This window comes from Crocodylus siamensis, chromosome 1 (assembly GCF_052110815.1).
Source record: "Crocodylus siamensis isolate JL-2025a chromosome 1, ASM5211081v1, whole genome shotgun sequence".
NCBI classification, from domain to species: Eukaryota; Metazoa; Chordata; order Crocodylia; family Crocodylidae; genus Crocodylus; species Crocodylus siamensis.
Genome location: NC_143395.1, coordinates 32,687,243 through 32,709,381, shown reverse-complemented (window position 1 = coordinate 32,709,381; position 22,139 = coordinate 32,687,243). Strand labels below are relative to the sequence as shown.

Genomic DNA, 22,139 nt, shown 5'->3' with positions numbered 1-22,139 from the left:
AAATGACCCTTGATTAACTTACAGACATGCACAGAATTGTCCCAGGAAACAGGGTTAGCATATTTTATCATGCACAAGTACTTAAAGCAAGACAATGGATTTATATATCTGCAAGATCCTGGGGCAAATGGCTTTCCCCCAAAAGAAGTATGATGCCTGTTTATACTCTTTGACAGCACAGAGAGGATGTAGGCTGGGGGTTGGAACCTGTAGCCTTACTTTTCAAAACATTTAACTCTTATAAAGAACTATAAAGAGCATCTTCTCTGAAGTGCTATCAACCTTAAACATTAAACAGGTTGTCAGCAGCTCTCAATAAGTACTAGCATCTTGAAAGATAGGCCCTCATAATCTGTGAAAGGAGACCTCATTATAAAGCCATTCCTAAAGGAAACAGTACTCACAAAGGCTACTAAGGGTAGGCGTGTATCTGAGTGAAGGATAAAGGGGGTAGAGTAGTGCAGCTGCACCCCCACTTGATTCCTACTCCACCCAAACTTTAAAACCAGGTGCTTGGCAGGGGCAGTCGCATTTCTATTCAGGCAGTGCTGAGGGAGTATAACAATTTTATAACAAAAATAAGTGTAAATGAAGTACCACTACAGAACTGGGGTTGCTTTTTTTCCAAGAGTTGGAAAAAATCGTATTTCCCTTGGGTTTTGCCTCCAGGGTTGTGCCTTTATAGAACTGTAATAGTCAATAAAAAGCGAACCAATTCTATTTGTTTAATGCAGAAAGCAACTTTGGTCCACTTGGGGAAAATTTAGGTAAATATTTCAATACAGATTTATTTGAGCCTCAGACAACCACTTGTGAGTCATTCAGTCTGTCCCTTGGTGCCCTGGAAGGATTGCTTTCTTAAACTGGTAGTTCTGTAACTTTTTATTCTGTGGAACATTTTGTAACACAGAAGTCCTTTCATGAACCTACCTAACCTTTAATCAGTACTTGATTTGGTTCATCACAACTTGATTTTCAAATGTTTCATTCAGTAGGCCAACAAAAAAGACATAGAATCCATATAGCACAATATGAAAACCTCTGAATTCAGCCATCCATACCTAGTAAATGTTTAGTCATACATGCTTGAATGTTTTATTCTCTTTTGAGTACTCTTCCACTAGCTGAGTTTGCTGGGAGTTACATTCCAAAGCAAGAGTTTTCCTCTCTGATACGGTGTGCCCTTGTATTGAGAGGAGAATTTGGAAGATATTTTCCCCTGGTATTTAATACAATGTTTTCATATAGTAACTGTAAAAAACTCCACCCATATTTTGGGGTGTTAGTGGAATGTCACGCATATTTTCTTGAATTTGTTTTACTGATACGGCATGTGTAACCTCTTGGTATAAGTAGCATCAAGCTATATTTAGCTTTATTGTTATTATGTCTGTATGAATTGTGGTATTTGCTATGAATGTAAATTTTATATAATTTTATATTTTGGCAAAAACTGTTTGATAGGGCATTAAGTAACTTAAGTGCTCCTCCCTTAATCATACTTGAGAGAAGTAAGCACTGAGAATTTGCATCTGACATGGGTATGTTAAATGGCCAGTCAAATAGCCCCTTGAAGAAGTTGTCTAAGGCACTTGAGCCAGGCCCTTCCAGACAATACCAAATTCACAGTTTAAAAGGAGAGACCTGCAGTGAGAACAACACCTGGCTATTCAGGCTCTTCATGGGATGACATGACAATGAGAGAGACTCCATCTTTGAGATATGGGTTAGTAGTCTTTGGGGGAGTCTACACATGCTACTGGGTCACCATGGCAACACACTATGGCAATGAAACATCTGCAGGCAAAACGCATGATGCTACAGATACGTCACTGTAGTGATGCACTCCCACGTTATAGCGCATTGCTACAGTGATGTACTGCCTAAAAATAACTATATGCCATATGCACAGCATAGTACCAGTTGTTACTGTGCCATCTTTTAGTACTTCCAAAAGGCAGCTCTAAATAACGGCGCAGTAAAACAGCGTCATAGCGGCATGTGTAGATGTACCTGTTATGTCTGAAAGGATTAAATATTCTCCTGGTCGTTACCAGATCAGGAACACCGCTAGTCTAGTAAACAGGTACATACTTAGGGAACAAGAAGTTATTTGAAATAGCTTGGGCTCCCCAAAATCAAACAGCTAATGTATGTAAATGGCCAGATAAAAACCATGCTTAAGCCTTGCAAGCGTTTGTTTTTAGGTGTCCCGGCATAGGGAATGACTCTAGGCCTTCAGCCAGCAGGCTGAGGGTAATAGGCTGTGAAAATAAGTTGCAGGAGGCCCTGGCAGAAAGGTCAGAAGCAGCAGCTGCTTTCCAACTTGTTGTGCTGAGGAGGAGCTGTAGGCTAATATGCAGGGTTAAAGTAAAATTATCACTCTGATATTTTCTTTTGTTTGTTTATTCTTATATCTGTCTGTATCTCAACATATGGTTACTGATCCCTTAGGGTTGCTTTTGTTCTTTCGTACCTTTTATATTGTATTGTCAAGGATAAGTGAGATTTCAGAGCATCTGACCACATAGATAAATTTCTTCTATAAAAGGGGGAGGCATCTAAAATTTCTGAGCACCAGACTAGGTTGTGAATCTTCTAGCTGGCAAAATATACTCTACTAAAAGCTAATAAGACATAGGTAAGATGGGTAAATCTGAGGTGCAATGGGTCAAGGAGCTGATCTTTGGGGCACCTTAGTTTGTTCTGAGTAGTCAAACAGCACATGGCAGAGAGGGGTTTGGACCTGAAAGACACCTCTGAAAGCATGAGAACACCCAAGGAGTGTGTCTCCAAGGCACTTCTGACCATATTTGGAGTCAGGGTACATCGCAGGAGTTTATTTCCATTTGCTCTTGCTTCACTTAGCAATTGAAATAATGCCTTTTCATTTATCTTACTTCTAAGAAAAAATCATTCTAATAGTCTAAACTTTCCTTACTGGTTATATTTTTGAATCATTTATTTATTTACTAGTATTTGGTCAACTTCCTCTAAATGCTCACCATTTTGTTCATGTATATACCTTTTTTTTCAAATATAGTTCACAAAATGAACATAATGCTTCAACAGAAGGCTAACTAGAGCCAAGCAGGGTAGGATTTTTATTTATTTAAAATTAAAAATCTAATTAATAGTGATCCATATGTAAATATAAACCCTTGATTAAGACAGGAAGCTTGTTGTAGTGAATAGGCTACCAAAACGGAGTTTGGGAACGGGACTCCATCCACAGTTCTGCCATCATTTAATGAGCAGCCATGACTAAACTATCCAGCTTCTCTGAGCCTCAGTTTTACATATGTAAAATAGGGATAATATAGCTTATACAATCTGCAAAAAGTGTTTTTAGAACTATGGCTAAAAATAACTATAGCGGTGATGACTGTTATTCTGATTCTCTACAAAATTTAAATATGTCCTTCTGGTTAAACTGAAATTCACATTTTGCAGAAATTTAAAGTTCTCTTCCGTTTTTTCAAGTAATGTTTAAAAATTCTGAAATTATTTCAGAAAAAATATGACTGTGTGTGGCATTAGACAAAGTCAACCAAACGTATTAGTTTGATATGTCTAGAGCTCTTAAGGTTTACCTCTGTAAGCTATAAGTACTAATACATTCAAAATGGGTAAGTCCTTTTTTTACCCTGTAAAAAGCATCACATACAGACAATTTACCACAGACAAAGCATATTAGCATTACGGGATTCTCTGGCAAAACAACTGAGATATACTATATACATACAATTATATAATCATAGAACATTAGGGTTGCAAGGGACCTCAGGAGGTCATCTACTCCAGTGATTCTCAAACTTCTTTGTACCAAGACCCATTTGTAAACACTGATGGCCAATCCTAACCCAGTAAATAGTTTAAGAAGAAATATCACCCTGGCCTTTCCGGGGGAAAGGCTGGGACCCAGCCCCCCCACCCCACCCTACCTCCCAGTGTGTGGGGCATAAGGGGCCCTAAGCAGCCCCTTGCAGGCTGGAACTCTGCCAGCCTACAAGAGAAAACCCATGTTTTCCCATTGTTTTCTCCTTTATAAGAGAATAATTTTTAAAATTTTGTTCACAACCTTTTCATATATTCTTGCACTCACAATCCACTTTTGGATTGTGACCCATGGGTTGAGAAACACTGACCTAGTCCAACCCACTGCTCAAAGCAGGACCATCTCCAACTAGATCACGCCAGTCAAGGCTTTGTCTAGCAGGTCTTAAAAATCTCCAAGGATGGAGATTTCATAACCTATTTGGGTAACGTATTTTAGTACTTTACTGCCCTCATAGTGAGAATTTTTTCCCTAATATGTAACCTAAACTTCTCTTGCTATAGCTTGAGACTATTGCTCCTTGTTCTGTCCTCTGCCACCAATGACAATATTCTAGCTCCATCCTGGAACCACCCTTCTGGTAGTAGAAGTCTGCTGTTAAATCCTCTCACAGTGAGGATATCTACACATGCTTTACAGGTCTACAATAATTTGGGCACTCATTCTTGCTCTATACAACTTCAGCAGCAAGAACAATATATACATCAATTAATTTAATTGCAAATTTTTTTTTAGCTCTAGTTGTCTCTTTAAAGAGAACACACAGCAGAACTTTTAACTGCATCCCAGAAGTCATAAAGCACCAGGCAGATAAAATCACATGCTTACTAGGAGTAGCAAATGGGATAAACAATATGGGAAATGAACTCTTATCAATGATCTCAAGAGAGAGCAATATTTAGGTCAATTGTACCTGAAATCGTTTGATGGGGTAATTGTTCTTTGGTCCAGACTCTGCTCTCCGAGCCTGTCAGGGTGCTTGTAGGTCCACTGTATCGGATTCACCAATTTTCTTCCAGATTCATTTTCTAATAAAAATAAATTAATTAATTAATTAAATCATCAAAAAGCAGCAAAAAATCAATCACACTTGTATTTTCTTTAGTCATATAAATCTTTGTTTAAAAGATTACAGTTTAATATTAAATAAAAATGATTTCTGCAGAGAATTCACATGAAGACCAATGGCTAAAACTTTTATTAAGTTTTTCAAGTTCTTTCTGGACCCCGTAGCAACTCCGGTAGATAAGTTAAGGATAAAAGAAAGTATTGCAGCATGTTATTAATTTAGCAGATCTATTAATAAGCAGCACAAAATAAAATTATTGGACTTCAATATTCTGATGTAGTCCAGTGCTATATTATACAGGCCTTAAATTGAGTTGATTTTCTTAATTGACAACAAGCTTGTTAAATTGTTTATTTCATTGTTAATTTAACCTGTTTTATCCATGCATTTATATCAATGCAATAAATTCAATTTTAAAAATTAAATTTAATCATAAATAATATTAAGAATGACACTCTAACCTCAAATGCCAGTTACTTAGCTCCTCCCTGGTATTAGAAATGAAATCTTTGGTTTGCTTAACACAAACATAAAATTGTCTTGTCCTTTGACAGAATAAGAAACATAGCATACTATTTTTGCTTTATATTAAGATTCAATATTAACAGGACCAAATTTAGGCTAAAAATCACCTTCTCTGGCATCTGTTAAGTATGTATTTACCTTTGATTCAGATGGTTTTGTGTTTAAAGCCATTTTTTGAGCTTATTGTACTATGCTTAAAAAAAGACACTCCAGATATAAGGAAATATGCTGAAGAATAGACAATTTAATACTTTTTCTTTAAAAAAAGCTAGCAGAGAGAAATGGAAACAGTGTTGAAAGCTACAGTAGGTACATCAGTTGATTTAGCTATTGTTTCTTGTATAGAGCTCCAAATTCAAAGATACTCATTAAACTGAGTATATGGCAATAACAGACGAAGTGTTAATGGGGCAGCAGTGGAGTGTGTCAAGAAAATGAAGAGACCCTAAGGGGCTCACCATGCTGTTTATGATCAGCTAAATTCAGAGGTATTACCATAAATCCTCTAAAAGATACTGTACTAAACTCCTTATGCGCTATTTCTCAGTCAAAGAAATACTTTTAAAAACTTAGGAACTGAAACTCGATAAGATAAAATACTTTTTCCTGTGGAACAAACAGCTTACATATGTAATATCATAAAATATGTTTTAATATTTCTCTATTTAGGGTATTCTAAAAACGCTACAAGAGAGGACTCATAGTGCTTTAAAATAACGAATCACTACCCATGGAAAGATTGTGGAATTAGACTTACAGGATAAGCCTGTTCACAGAAGTGTCAGAATATGTATTATAAGTGCAGTTACACTTTAAGAACCTTATCTCACTAACAATTATTCATATTACATATATATATAAACATAATATATATTTTACATATAGACATATATATCTATATAGATATATATATCTATATAGATATATTAAAGCAAAGAGCCCTACTAAGAGCCCAGAATTCTTGATACCATTAGTTTTGTTTTGATTAAGTTAATATTTTGAAGTAGAAAATTAGCAAAGAAACTGGCTCTAATTTGTTAGGGAAACATTATTGTAGCTTTAACAGTTTTCTTTTCTGTATTAGTATAGTTAAAATGCCTTGCATACAATGAACCTCATCCTGATGAAGACTTTACTCTGCCCCTATGCAAAGACCTAAGTGAGAGGTTGTTTTTTTTTCTAAATAGGGATACAATAAAGCTTGAAATGTTTGACCCAATCTTGCAATTTTATTGATATATTGTAGTGATGAAAATGGCAACACTATGTCACCCAACTTCAATTACACATTAACTCGAGGTAAAACTTAATTATTTATGCAGTAAATGTACCATTGCAACTCTGTGAAATGTGAATGGATCATCTATTCCTATATTTTTATTTTCTGAGGTGTTTCTACTTCAGCACCAAGGCTAGCGACTGTAACCATAGCAGTGTAAAGGCAACCCCCTTATGACATACATTATTCATTACCGCTGACAACTCGAGCAGAAAGCAGATGACTAAACTTTGACTTCTGCAGCAAAATTTAACATACAAGAATGTTCTTTCTTCTCCCTCTCATAAGTAACATCCAACTATTTTTTAAAAGTTCTTTTTCCATTATAAACATAAATAATTATTAATTTCATCAGTACAACAGAATTAACTATTTCCTATACCAAGGGAAAGAGAGAGAGGCAGAGAGAGAAGAATAATGTCATCCTTGCCCACATTTTTTAAATACATGTGAACTAATTTTCAAAGGCATTAAGGGCTTACAACCTCTCACTAAAATCACTGGGAGATTTGGATATTTAACATAGCAAAAATTCGAGTCACTGTGCCTTCGGAAGCTAAAGAACTGATAACATCAACTTCAGCCATATATTCTTGCCTGTTGTCTGATAACATGCAAGTCTCATATCTAAACACCATACAACATTTGTATGTGTATTTATAAAACTGTGAGTATGCAGATCAAATATTCACATGTGTTAACAGTCATTTAGGAACCTGTTTTCATGCCAGTTTGGTGAGAAAATATGCATTTCGTTCTTCAGTTCTGAAATTTTAGACTATATTGCCTTTGTAATGGGACTGAGGCCCCAGGGACAGCTGCAGTACCCACCGGTAGTCACAAAGCTCCTGCCCTACTCTGGCTGCCCTGGTACCCTCCCTCTTCTCCTCTCTACCATGCCTTTGTTGGGATAATAGAACTAAAAAATGGAGTCTACCAGGTCCTGAAGTGAGCCGCCTTTGCTTCTGTGTTTAGTGGGGTCCTGTTGGACCTCTTGGATTGTGTCCAATTTAGCCTCTCTTGCTAAGTGGGCCCTTCTAGCCCATCAGTGCCTCACGGGACCTACTGTCTTATCAGCTATTCATGGCCTCTGACCACCCCTGTAGCTATGCCCACGCCTCACAGATGATACTATAGATTCATGCACCAGCCTGTATGAGCCTCAGCCCTCTTAGCTTTAGCCCACTTGTCACTCTTTACTGTAGACTACCACCCTAGGCATACCTCCCCTAGCCAAACTTCTGAATCTCAGCTTTGTCCCTGACCCATTTCTCTCGGTTTAGATCCTCAGCCCTTGGCCCATTTCTATGTCACTATTAGGGTCAGGCTTTGGCCCTCATGGCTGGAGCCAGCTCCCATCTCTGATAGGGCTCTGGTCCTGCTCCTCATGGCTTCGGGCCCCTGGTCCTGGTTTTGCCCCTCTTGGGCTTTGGTCTTAGCCTTCCCAGTGCCAGGCCATCTTCCTTGGTTTTCCTACTACAGTTTTTAATAGTCTTCTCTCCCTGGAGCCTGGCCTCTGGCAGGGCTTCAAAACACTTTTGTGCCCCTGGCATCCCAGAATGCATGTCTCAGGAGCCCTACTGTGGGTTATGCATAATATGCTCCCCCAGTTGCCCTGCTGTGGAACACACCCCTACCATCATGCTCAAACCACTGGTTTAATCACTAACAAAAAAGTAAGCCCACTGGCTGTAATGCAAACTAACCTCACACTGGATCCAAACGTAAGCCCCAGGTCACTTGCTGTACTATAACATTTCCCACTACCCTGTGCTGTATTCTCTGTCAGTCCTCAGCACCTTACTGATAGTCCCAGAGCAGTTTAGTTGTCATCCAGGCACTCCTCTGCAGCCTTCCTGGTCAGAGGCTCTTCCTCCTTTGGCTGTGGGGCCAGACCAACTGCCTGATCTCAGGTATTGGCTTTTTTATGTGCCTCCTAAATCCTGCCCCATTCAGCCATGTGATTCTGCAGCCACTCATAGGCGTTCCCCTCCTGTGCCTAATGATGCTCTAGCTTTCCATGCGAGGGCTTAGTTCAGCTGTCTGCAGCCCTTTGCTTGTGGCTGTCTACCTGTCTGTCTTGGTGCTGTTTGCTGCTCTGCCTCCATTCCCTGGACGAATTACCCTCCCAGGGTGAGCTTCTACCTGTGGTTAGCAGTCTGTGTGTTTACTGGCAGCCAGCTCATTAGTGTCTAGCTTGCTTCCTAGCTACCAGCCTTTCCCTGATCCAGCTTAGCCTGCTACAGTTTCCTCTTAAAGTAACAGAAGTCCTCTGGCTCCCTGTTACAGCTTTCAATTAGAGTTCTTTTAATGTAAAACCCCTGAATTCCAGTGGCCTAAACACAAATTTAAATTATTTCTGAAGTGGTAGAAAAAGAGCTGCTATATACAAATGAGGGTAGAATTTATCTTATAGTAACTATCTGTACTTCCTATTACCTAAAAAAAACATATTTAAGGAGAGACTAGTATCTAGGCCTCTGAGGTGCTGTAAGTGTTGGCACTTAACATAAGAGTTCTGAAAACACCTGGAACTAATACCTTTGTTGGTTTAGTACTTGTGGTGAAAAACCCAGTGCTCCATGTATCCATCATGGACCAAATCCTGACCAATGCTGAGAACTAGCAATTCCCAGAAGATGCTTATTGCCCCTCAAAAGAAGGAAGAACGGAAACTGAGACTGGAACACAATCCCAGGGAAGCATTCAGCAGCACAAAGACAACAAGAAAATCCCTATTATACTTTAAGAAGTTGTGTGTCTGAGATGCTCAGTACTGGTGGTCACTGTTTAGTGTAGCAATTTTCATTTGTGCACTAATTATTGTGGGAAAAGGTAAAGTAATTGATACCACTTCCACTAATTTTGATCACTAAAAAAGAACTGATACATTTAATATTAATAAGCATTGTGAACAGACATTAGGAGATGACAGTTCAGATAAATCTACTAAAATCATGACCCTGGGATTACTTGGTAGTCACCTGAATCAAAGCACTGTGGGCCCAATCCAACTTTTGCTGATGACAATGGGCCTTTTGCCATTCACTTCAGCAGCCATGGATTCAGGCCCACAGGCTGGACTTCTGGAAATAAATACAAAAGGTCAAAGGTCAAACAAAAATAAAAATGTCTTGAATAAATAAAAGCAACTGCAGAGCAAGAACTCAGCAGCCTAATTGACCAGTCAGAATGTGATGGTCTGTATCCATTTGCAAAATCAGACAATTTAGTGTAAGGAAAAGACACAGTACATCTATCACTGAATTGCTGAGATACCACCACAGACAAAATACACTGTTTTACATTACAACCTGCCTAAATGTAACCATAAGTAAATAGCACTTTTGACAATCTGACTTGGAAGCAAATCTATCTCAGCCTCATAAAACAATATCCATAACTCAAAAAGTATAATTAAGATGGAGCAATCTGAAATGGAAAGCATTAACACAGAACGTCCTTGATCTGAGAAAAAAACATCAAAAGATGACTTTTAGGGCTCTCAAAATTTTTGAATGCATCAATACTGAAGACAGACAACACATAAGCATCCGTGTGCATACTTGATGGCATGTTTTCCTAATGTCAAGTTTAGCTTAGGTATGATTAATGGTTCAAAGATTCAGTCACTGCCAAGCAAAAATTCAAAATTAATGAGAAAACAACATAGCTGGCACTAAGGGGAGGATTGTTTTTTTGGGGGGGAAGGCTGCAATGTAGTTCTCAAACTATGGGCAAAATGTTGTTCTTCTGACTGTGAGGCATGCCAGAGGCAGAGGGAGCAGGGCAGTAGCTGCTGAGTGAAAAGTCCCTGGTCCCTGTACTTTTTTGTTTGCAAGGGGCAAGATGGCTGGAGAACAGAGGGGAAATATTTTGTAACATTACTTGCTGCTGTTCCAAAAAAGCAGCAAGCCCTGCCACTAAGACTCAGTGCCAATAGCATCATGCCTGCTGAACAGCAAGGACTCTGACATTGTCCCTCACTTGAATGGCCAATCTACCTGGAGATTATGGATTGCTGCCAGGTACCTAGCATCTAAAGGAGCATGCAGTCCATGTTGAGCTCTGCTCTTGCATGAATGCCCTGAAATCACTGGAGGGAGGTTCACTGAATTTTCTGCCACCCAAGCATGCAACAGGCCAGAATTTTGCCCTTTATCTCAAATCTAACTTCCTGCTGTTCTCATCTATTTAGGATGAGAGGGAAGGCTTTTAAGAAAAAAAAAGCTTTTGATTTTGGAAGCATTTTCGGAAATGCTTACAAATTCATTCACAGGGTAACATTCACAAGACAGATCTGCCCAAAGAGCTAAAGCAGAAGAAAACCAGACTATTTGAGGTTATTTGCCAACAATTAAACTAAATGTAGAATGCAGCCATAGATTTTCCCTTCTGGACAAATCTTGCTGTTTTCTCTAGCAACCTAGATGATAAAGTGATAGAATCTTAAAAAGTGCCAATAATCAGATGGAAAGAAACCCTTGCACAAAATATAATTCAATTGTTTAAAAGAGTTACAGAAAATACACATTTGCAGTTCTACATTGACAATAATAGCTCAAGCATTTTATTGGAAATGGATGTGGCCAATGGGCATACATTACTGACACCATGAACAATGCCAGATTTTGGTTAAAGCAGTTTATATTCTGTGTGTATTACACAGACAAAGAAATAAATTCTGTCCTTGAATGAAAGGACAAGGGCTCATCTATGTGGGTCCAAGGCATATTTCTACACTTCAGCTGGATTTCATATTCAATCTTCTGCAACACTCATACTGAGCTACTTAATAGCCACATAATCTTTTGAATGAAAATTAACAAAGCAATCCTGCAGCACTATGAAAGGCTGGCATAATATCAAAAGCAGTAACTCTAGTCTGATTTAGTACTAGTATCCTCAGTAGAGTGCAAACACAAAGGAAGACGGATCCTGTTGAAGAAACTTATGACCAAACTCTATCACAGACAATAGAGGAGACACATGTGAATGTTGTTACTGCAGGGATTTCTAAGACAGACACCACTTGACTATCTAAGCAATAAGATGCAGGTGATGAAGGTGATGAATCTGAAACACAGCCTTAAGGATCATCAAGGCTGCTCTTTTATTTCTTTGTTTATATGTAAATTTACATAAACTAGTTCATACTAATCGATGTGCAATCCAGCTCCATATAGAAGCAGAATTTTTTCTTCATATGCCACCCTACTGAAATAGACTTTCTGGTTTATTGCTACCAGAACAGTAAAAGGGAAGAAAATGAGTAAGTTAGGGGAGATTCTTTGGTACTCAGTACAATATCCCTATACCACAAAAGCTATTGCTCATACTTCTGTGGTTGCAAGTTGCAATAGCTCTTGACCAAGATAAACAGACATAACACAATTAATTAGTATGGTAATATACTTGAAAAATGTAATGCAGTAAAGCATATTTTGTGATGCTAGAGCTACCTAAATGCTGCAAAAGGATGTTCACGAACATTAGTTCAAAGTACAAAGAATAGTTCTTTTGACAATCAGGTTGATCTATATTTCCAAAAATATTTGTTTGTTATTTCTCATTAATTATTATCCTCTTTCAGAAGTGTTAGTCAACCAAAGAGAGCACAAAAAAAGATACCATGTGATCATTCACATACTAACAATAACTAATAGTGAACAATAGGGGAAGCAGCCTCTGGTGATTCAGTATGTCTAAAAATACATTTGGAGAATACTTTGGAAAAATGAAGACATTCTTTGTAGCTCAGGACCAACTTGTAAATTATTTGTGAATGGAATCCTTTAGATAATTTATTTACAATGAATAATTTTGCCATATCTAGATTGCTATATTATGATTTTTAAGGAATTTGTGCTATCAGGACAACTCTTAGGGATGCCTGTATCAACCCGTGTTTATTTCTCTCATGTTTGGCAGCTACACTGGAAATTTCAGACAGACAGGGCGCATCTACATGAGATGCTTAGCTTCGCATTTATGCATTTTACTGAAAAGTAAGCATGTGTACCTTTCAACATTTCAGTTTAATTTGCTACCTGCAAATGCAAGTAGCAGATCTACTTGGGATTATTAATGGTGCCATAATGCTTGTGTAGACACCTGATGAGGAACAAAATCGGCTTCTGGTCAGCTATCCACCAGGGAATGGGAGGTAGTTCCCTGCCCCCAGGAGCTGCCTTCTGTCAGGGCAGGCTCTACCACAGGAGCCCAGGCAGGGACTATGTCCTCCTGCCCCAACTGTCTCCCAACCCAGTGATCCCTGGCAGCCTCTGGGCTTTCCATAGTTACAAAACAAACCTATGAGTAATTGGTTTATAACAATTTTTTTAATGGAAAATTAATCCTAAAATAAATGGAAAATTAAGCTCATGTGATAAAGCTGTTTAAAGATAGATGTAGAATTCGCATTGAAATGTAACCTGCAAATGCAGTATATCTTGTATCCTGAACAAGATTACAAAAAAAGATGTCTTTAATAGCTTGATATATAATAAAGCTGATACAGAAACTAGTATGCCAAACATATATGCATCCCATAAAGTTCAATTTGTAGTGAGATAGAAAGTAAAAGGTGAACTTGACTGAATAGTATAATTAGGTGTTGAACAAATAGAGACACCAGCTGATGGAATTAAAAGAATAAATACTGTAAAAGCCATTGCAAACACCGATTCTAACCTACAGGATGGGAGATCTAGATCTCAAAATGCAGGAGTACATTCTAGTTTTAATTAAACTGAAAGGTTGAGAGTACAAAAGCTCTGTCGCTTCATCACCTTTTTTAGTTTAATAAACTTTAACTCAGGATTGTCTCTGCATCTCAGACATAACAAAGCAAATATAAATTTTAGAGTTCTGAATGGGAGCAAATAACTATCAATGAACTGTTGATTTGGGTTGAAAATAATAAGATGATAGAAGTCTATATATTGTCTTTCAGCATGTGAAAGGAGAGTTTAGTTGATGCTTACTGAGGTACTCCAAATTGTAGAAATAGAACTAGGTAGAATTCCATCTTTGTTCTGAATTCAGAAAATTGGTCCTGAATCACCTGACCCTCTCCACATCAGATGTCCCAGTGTTACCTGTAAGTGTCCTGCTGCATGTGCCAAGATGCCAGGCACTTTATGAGCATGCTTCTACGAAGTCTTATTCAAGATGTGGTCCACAGTTACTTTCCAAACTGAATGCAGTGAAGGCATGCTAAAACAGCATCATTTTCATGATAATTAAAAGTATCCCTGAAGAACTAATTTGTCCATGCACAGTTCTGCTTTAAGAGGCTACGCTAACCAGAACCAAAGCTAATTACCCCAGGTACAGTACAGCATGAACATAGGTATATTTCTTCCAGATCAAAAAGCAGGCTACCTCCTGAACCAGAAGTAATATGGCTGTATTCACATGATATTACACTTAAAGTATTTCTGCTTTGTATCAGAAGTAATTAGACTGCCCACAATGACTCATTAATGTGGCTACACTAACTGTAAGTGCTATAGCGTATTTCCAGTTCCAGTTCCAGGGGTGTTTGAAACTATGTCTTGGACTTTGCAAAGCAAAAGATAGTTGCTTTAAGCCCAGAGAGGCTGCATACTTCATACATTCCTTCCCTTAACTTGTACCGAGAACCTCCCTAGAACCCAGGATCAGGATGGCACAGAGGTATCTTGAAGTCCCACTACCTTTCTTCTTCATATGTTATAAGCTGAGAACCTACATGCTGGTAAAATCTCTACCTTGTGCTTTCCCATAAGCATGATCCCTACTTTGTTCTGGACAACTGCAGGTGATTAACTGAAAACCAAATCCCAAAAGTTATTTAGGAGCCTAACTGAAATCACTGGGAGTTGCCACTAAGTATCTTTGAGGATCTGGATCGAGTCTCAGAAGTAGGCCACAAAGCACCAACGGCCTTAAAGACTAATACTGAAACTCAGAACTAGTAATAGTAGTGACCTAAGGTATTTACAACAGGCAACTAATAGCATGAGATACTTATAATGGGCTTTATATTTCTTCCATTTAAGTCAATGGCAAAATTCCTCATGATTTGAGTGGGAAACTCAGGTAAGATGCTTTTTTATATCTGTCTCTGCACTACCAAATTGCCTGAGGATGGTAGTATAAACTAGCAACATTGTCAGTATTTAGATTTATCCATTTCCTGTTGCCATGTGTTGGTACTGATTCAGATACATGACTGAGGGGTGGCAAAAGCCACCCCCATCGAAAACAATGGGCAGTTTAACAACATGAAACAGGATTTCAGATTGCAGTCTTGCATTTACAACATCAGCACTACACATGATCAAAGAATATGTATTACAGAAACTCAAAGGATCCTCTTGCTTAAATTTTCCAGTGGTAATCAATAAACTCAACAAAAATGTAATCATGCAACAATGCAGGATCTCTCAATAACACAAAATGAAAAAAAGGAAAGGCTCTCTCTCTGCTGTGATTAAGGAGCTTCAGGGAATATTAGCAGCTAAGTACAGAGACTTTTCAGTTGCCAGACAGACAGCAGTATAAAAATACATCCGAGTCACAGTGGCTATGTATCTTCACTTGTAAAGTGGGTGACAGCATAAATAGTTTGTGATTGAAGAAGGTCAGTTGAATGGTGTAAATTTTTTTGTTAGTTCAATAGTTCAATTGCTGGGAAAGGTATAAATGCAACAACAATCTATAGGTAGTTGTCCAAGTGCTATTGTGTTAAGGGAGCAAAGAGAAGCTAAATAGGGTTGCATTCTAATGAGGTGAATATGCGATAGACACAGAGACTGACAGATGTGGGGGAAAAAAGGCAGAAGTGATGGAGTGGAAGGATGGAGAAAATTACACATATCATGACATGTTACATACCATACAAATCTCTAGTGTGCAATTCATATTTACGATATTCAATGCTGGAGAGCTAAGAGCTTAGTGATATTCAAGTATCTTAAGCTCTCCTTCCTTAAAGGCATGTGCATTATTGCCTTTGAAACTGCTGTGCAGGCCTTTATTCCTTTTTTTTATTTAAATGTCTAATGTTTGTGTCACTTAAAAGATAAATAACATGTACAATACAGTCTATGGAATGAAAAAAATTGCCGCGAGGTAGAGGAAAATACATCTGATTTAAAAAACAAAGCTACTCTTCATCAAGAGGTGAAAGCAGCCATAGAGCTTCAAACAGTTACATCTGTAAAATCTTTATAGGAAACAAGAAATAAAAATTCCTCCTTATTCTGCTTATACTACAGTTCAAGGAGAAAAATGAAGAAAAATGTGTGACAGAGATTTAGCCTTAATTAACTTAAATAACTGTTCTTAATCACAAAATCGAGTTCAGAAAAGATTGCTAACATAAGGTAAAACAGGTTGCAGGCAGTAGTTCTTTATGTAAAAGCAAATGTCAAAAGAAAAGCTCTGATATTTGGTTGTGGGCTCCCACTTTTCACATAGGCATTTCCTAAATCCATGTTTGATGAGCTTCTCCAGCTATAAATTCTGTAAATTCCCTCTGGAGCAGTACAGAGTGTGCTTCATGAAAATGTCATCTGCCAGTGCTGCAATTACTCACACTCCAGCAATCATGTGCACAATGCAGAATGGGTCGAATTCAGGTGAGAACGAGAACCAGCAATCAAGCCTCTGGAATTGAGAACAAAGCCATTTTCTTTCATTTGCCATCAACACAACCATCAAGGCCTTAATTACAAGGCAAGTGTCAAGCCTGGCTGCTGAAAGGCTTATTATTATACAGCTCAGCTTCAAATCAGTTTTGTATTGATGAACTGCAAAAATGAGGAAGCCAGCTTAGCCCCACAAGAAAAGAAACAGGGACTAAATGATTATATGATTGGCAGGAAAAAAACAGGGACATTTAAAATATATATATATTTAGATGGAGAAGAAAAGAGGACAACATACCTGAAACACATCTATAAATACATTTCCTAATATAGCAGCAAATCTGTGTAGTTTAAGATTCAAAGTACTTTTGTTTTAATTGATATTGTTGTAGTATTCACAAAATACGCTGAAGAGCTCCCATTTTGTTTATTGAGGTTATGCATTTTGTTACTCAGACAGAAGTACTATCCTGACTGCACTCAGATTCTCTCTTATATTTAACTGTATGTGTATATGATACATGCTCACAGAGGTAGAGTTTAGGTATAGCCACAAGCTCATGCACAATAATTTTCTTACTAGCAGCAGAATAGACCCTGCTTTTATGAGACAGCTGAACAATAAAAGAGAAGTTCCCCAAATACTCCTTACACTGTAAGCAACAGGACTAGTCTATGGCGACTCAACTGAAATAACAACATTATAGTTTATATACCCATTACAGTTTAAAATCAAATGTCCTGTTTTTCTTAACACTACATAAAATAATTTTAGGCATGATATATGTTAGGCAATGTCTGATTTTTCAGGATGGCTGAGTTGGCAGCATTGGCAGTAGATTAAATATTGTATCCCATTCTAATCTTCTGTGAATGTCCATCCATGTCCTGACTTATTCCATGCATGTCCAATGTGACTGAAGGAATATGTGTTCAGCCTCTTGGTCTGCCCTTTTGATATCTAAGATGAATGGGCACATTAACTGCAGGTAAGAAAGCGTTTAGGTCTCTGAACATTTTACTATCAATTTTATGTATGAACTTGGTGGAAACATATTTTACCTAATATAGCAACAGCCCAAAGTTCATTTTTCTGATCCTTGCATTCAGTAGTTATACACCAGACATATATTCTATATATTTCACTTTCCACAGCCATCTAAGTACTTGTTGCAGTTTGAAGCTTAAACAGTCCGTATTCCAGCAGGATATTAAAGTACAACAATATGGGAAGTCATCTTTTAAGACAAAAAGTTTAAAGGTGGTAGCACTTAGTCATATTTATTCTGTTGCATGACAATTTGTAACACAAAGAGCTGATCTGAATCATGAAAATGTATACAGACATTACATACCACAAAACTATGTAGAAAGTCAAGCACTGAAAGCTGAAAAAACAACAAAATTCAGGGACCTGTTGAAAGTGGCCCATGACACTGGAAGGAAAAAACAAAGAAAGAAACTTTATTATGAAATTACAATTTAAAAAAGAAGAGGTCATGTTTTTTAAGTGTAGTTAGACATCTTGGGCCAAATATTTTACAGATGTTTTAAATATACACTTGTCATCCCCATATAGCTTTACATATCTAAATATCCCATGCACACTTTTTCATCTATGAGTATTTTACAAACTCCTGGGGAAGCTCATTTTGCCCTCACATTTATAACAACAACAATGATGATGGTGATTATGATGATGATGATGTTGGGGTTTGAACAGATTACATGTTTACACTTACATAATCCTCACTGTACTACTGGTCAACATTGACAGACAGATGACTCATACTCCTAACTGGTGTAATTTTACCCAGTCTGGTGGTGAACTGCCCCTGAGACAATCCAAGAGAAAACCCTTTTAGTATAAATTGCATCATGTTAGGGTTTGTCTATCTACTTGCATCCTCCAATGCCTCTTTTAAATGCAGACAGGCAAATGCAAACCTGATCCCTGCCATCTAGTGGTGGGGTTCTGTAATACAGTAATTCTTAATAACCTGGGGTAACACTATTTATGCCTATATTCTTTCCAGACATAATTTATATTAGAACTCAAACCCAATGTAAATTACAGCATCATAAATAACTGGTTGTTTGTACTTTTCTGACGCCTTTTTCTCAAGGTTTTCTGATGTCTACTGGCATAATTTTGATTAGCTTCTAGATTAGGGTCCATTCTTTCTTACCAGGCCTTTTACTGTATCAAATCACATGATTCAGTAGCCTGATAAAATACTGTGATAGAAGAATTAATTCTTTTCTTATTTGAAAATAAAAGGAATTTCAAAGTTACAATTTTCACAATGAAAACTGCAGCATAAAAACATTCTATAAAATGTCAATTCAGTTATATGATGAGCCTTAATATGGAATTCAGTCCAACCTCAATAATTAAACATATAGGAGGACTTTCTGAATATAGGAGCAATACCTCCCTGAATATAGGGAGGTATACAATGTGAGAGATTACTCTTAAATGCAATGTCAGTTTATTCCAATATTATAATATACCTATCTGGGTATGTTACAACACATTAGAAGAATAAATGCTGTATTATTCCTGAAATTGAAAAATGACAAATAAGAATGGCAACATAACAGTAAACTAAGTTAAATGGAATTGATGTCAGTGGCTAGAGCATTCTTTAGTAGTGATGTTGCTATAAATAGAATACAGGTTTAAAAAAGCCCCTGGTTCTGCAAAGGCACACAGAGGACATGAATACTTTCAGCTGAATATATCATATACAACATACCAGGTACACCCCTCATATACCACGTGTTGTTTGGGGATATCATTATACCTTTTTACAATATATGCTTAGCTATCTTAAATCATCCAAGCAGGGGGGATATTTGAGTATTGACAAAAGTCACAGAGGGCCTCCCAGAAAAGAAAATTGGAACTTAATTTAAAGAAACAACACACATCCTTAAGTTGTACCCAGCTTTTCTAGTCTTATGAATGCAAAATAAATAAATAAAAATGCATATTGACTACAGAACCAGGTTAATAATTTTCTTAAAATAATTACGACTATGAAGGATCCTGGGTAAATTTTTCGAAGTCTCTAAGTGACTTAATAACCTTATCTACATTTTCAAAACTGATTTGCATTCTTGCAAGTAGAACTGTATGAGAAATTGTTCACTTGGAAATACCTTGAGTTTTTTTTAAGTGTTCACTTTTTTGAAAAAGAGATTCACTCCAGAATAGTCAAAACCCTAGTGATTTGGACATTTATCTGAGATGTGGAACACTATATTTGAGTTCTTGCACTGTCTGAATGCAACCTACCTCACCCTCACCTTAGACAGTGCCTAAGTTAAGGCACTGGAGCAGGTTTCTCTTAGCTCTTTTTGGAATTGATCCACTTTATATAAGCGATGAAATATTCACTGGAGGAGAGAGACAGCATAAGATACTCTATAGACCAGAGATTAGGATATGCACCCTAACAATTGTGCTATAAGCAGAAGGCAGAGAAGTCTTATAGGTTGTTCTGGCATCTTATTCTGGTTCTGACCATAAAATCCCTTCTGGACCCAAAAAACCTTACTGACAAAACTGGCAAAAATAATTTATTGCGTGAGGTTGACATTTTCCAAAAAGATTTACAAAACCATAATTTTAATCATAAAAACAATTCCCAAACAGCTCTGCATAGGAGACTGTGACTGGCAACAGCTTCACAATTACAAGAGATGCACTTTTATAGTGAAATAAGCAGACAAGGTCAACACTATCCACCCACTTGTGGCATGGATCACTACATTGAAGTGAAACTTTTAAAGCCAGGCCTTTAAAGCTAGATTTGGTGGCGATGGCCAACTGCAGTTACCTCACTGGATGTGTGTCTATGTGTGACAACAAACACATAGCTGGAGAAAGTCAGTAGAAGTCAAATTCCCAAATAAGTTTTACAATAGAGGACTTAGACACTTATGAAAACACTATTCACTCTGTTTTTCAGGTGTATGCAAAACTCAAGCGTTAAGCAAAATCAATACAAATACATGATTGTTGTAAAAATGAGAACTATTTCATTAGTAGAAGGGCGGGGTTCTTAACATTGACTTGACATCTCTCCTTTTGGACATTTTTCTAGCATCTGTGGCTCACACAGCAGCATTACACCTATGTCTGACCTATTATTCATTTCTCTTAGTGCAATGTGTAACTAAATTCAGAGAAGTTAGATTCCCCCATTATAGCTGTTCCTGTTCCAAAAGGGAATTTTAAATCTAAGTTGCTTGTTATGCTCCAGAAAGTCATGGACAAGGCAATAATTTCCTTTAAAATGAATTTTTAATAGTTTTCTTCTTTCCTCTTTGTCTTTTCTTTAACTCTACCCATGTTGGTTGATAAGGTCCTGGTTTAAAGTCATGCTTCACCTACATTTTTTTTTACATTTTATTAAACAATGCCAAGTAAAGAAATTAAACATTCCCAATTTAAGCTTTTTAAATGACACAACCAGAACATGACAATTAAAAGTGGCACAATCAGTGCTGAAACCCTAATAAAAGAGAGTTGCTTTGACAGAGTAGAATAAGCTAAGGAAACAAGATCCAAAATAAAACTTTCCTTATGATCTTGCTCATCCTTCTCATTATTTTTATTCCCCACTTCTTCTCTCTCTCTTCTGGAATCAACAGACATGATGAAATATCTTCTGCTCAAGAAAGTCCAATGTGGATATATAAACCATTCCACTGTCCATCAGCTCTACACCACATTTATCAAAAGGGATCACTCACTAGAAGATAATCCGTCCCCTAACAAGAAAAACATGTTGTTTCTAGTGTTGACTGGAAGCAGGAAATCAAAACAATGTTTCAAGTAAGGTATTTAATTATGTGCCTAACTTTAAGTATATGGATTTGCTAGGACAACTCTTGTGCTCACAACTAGGCATAAGTAACTTGCTGAATTGGAGTGGAAAGAAGCGGGGAACATCCAAACCTCACTTGTGATCTGCTGTATAGTTTTGTTACTTCAGAAGTTAACTCTGGTGGCCAATGTATCCAATAATTTTAAAAAAAAGTGTTAGCAGAGAGCATTTAAGTTAAAGAATGTTTTCATTTGTTTTTAAAGTTCAGTGAGGAAAAATAGTTCACTAACTATAGCACTGTGGAAAGTTACAACAATGAAGTGAAATTCCTTGTTCAAACAGTTTGTAATAATTTTAAATAATTCTTAATATTTTTTAAGAAACACCTTTTTAAACTTACAAACAACTAGACCTGAAAAAAAAATTACGGAAAATATTTTGTCATGTAATTTCTAAAGAGACTACATTAAAAATAGTTGGACTATTGCTGCTGTGATACAAACACATATTAATGAAAAGCCAGTTGCTGCTCAAAAAATAATATTCATGTAAATATGGCTTACAATTTAGAAGCAGTATATTCCTATCATTAGAGACTGTGATAACACTGACCGAAATGTGATGAACAGTGTAATCTCATATTTGAGAAATGGTTTTCAAGCCAGGACCTCTAACAAGGAATTAACTGTGTGGACTTGGGTTAATCCTTTAACTTGTCTATGCCTTATCTATTACTTTACTCACCTATAAAATGGGCACAATAAGCATAATTTACTGGGATAATGTGAAAATTAGCATGGGCAACTGATGCCTCCTGAGTCTGGAGGGGGCACCCGCAGACGCCGCTGGCAGCATCAGCGATGGGGGTGAAGCTGGCAAACACCCGCAGACATTGCTGGCAGCATTGGCGTTGGGAACAGCCCTGTTAGGGGTTTCATGTGCCCCTCCGATA

General features: G+C 37.4%; 1 protein-coding gene across 12 annotated transcripts in view; it reads right to left on the bottom strand.

Moving 5' to 3' along the window:
• Positions 1-22,139, bottom strand: part of MYT1L (myelin transcription factor 1 like) — a 476,122-nt gene that overhangs the window by 345,342 nt on the left and 108,641 nt on the right. For 11 of the 12 annotated variants that reach the window (XM_090032827.1, XM_090032818.1, XM_090032800.1 and 8 more), the window contains exon 2: positions 4,752-4,866. The gene's annotated coding sequence lies outside the window, so the exon portion shown is untranslated. Of the gene's footprint in view, positions 1-4,751; positions 4,867-9,695; positions 9,771-22,139 lie in introns of those variants that run through there. The other variant, XM_090032835.1, reaches the window with a different exon arrangement.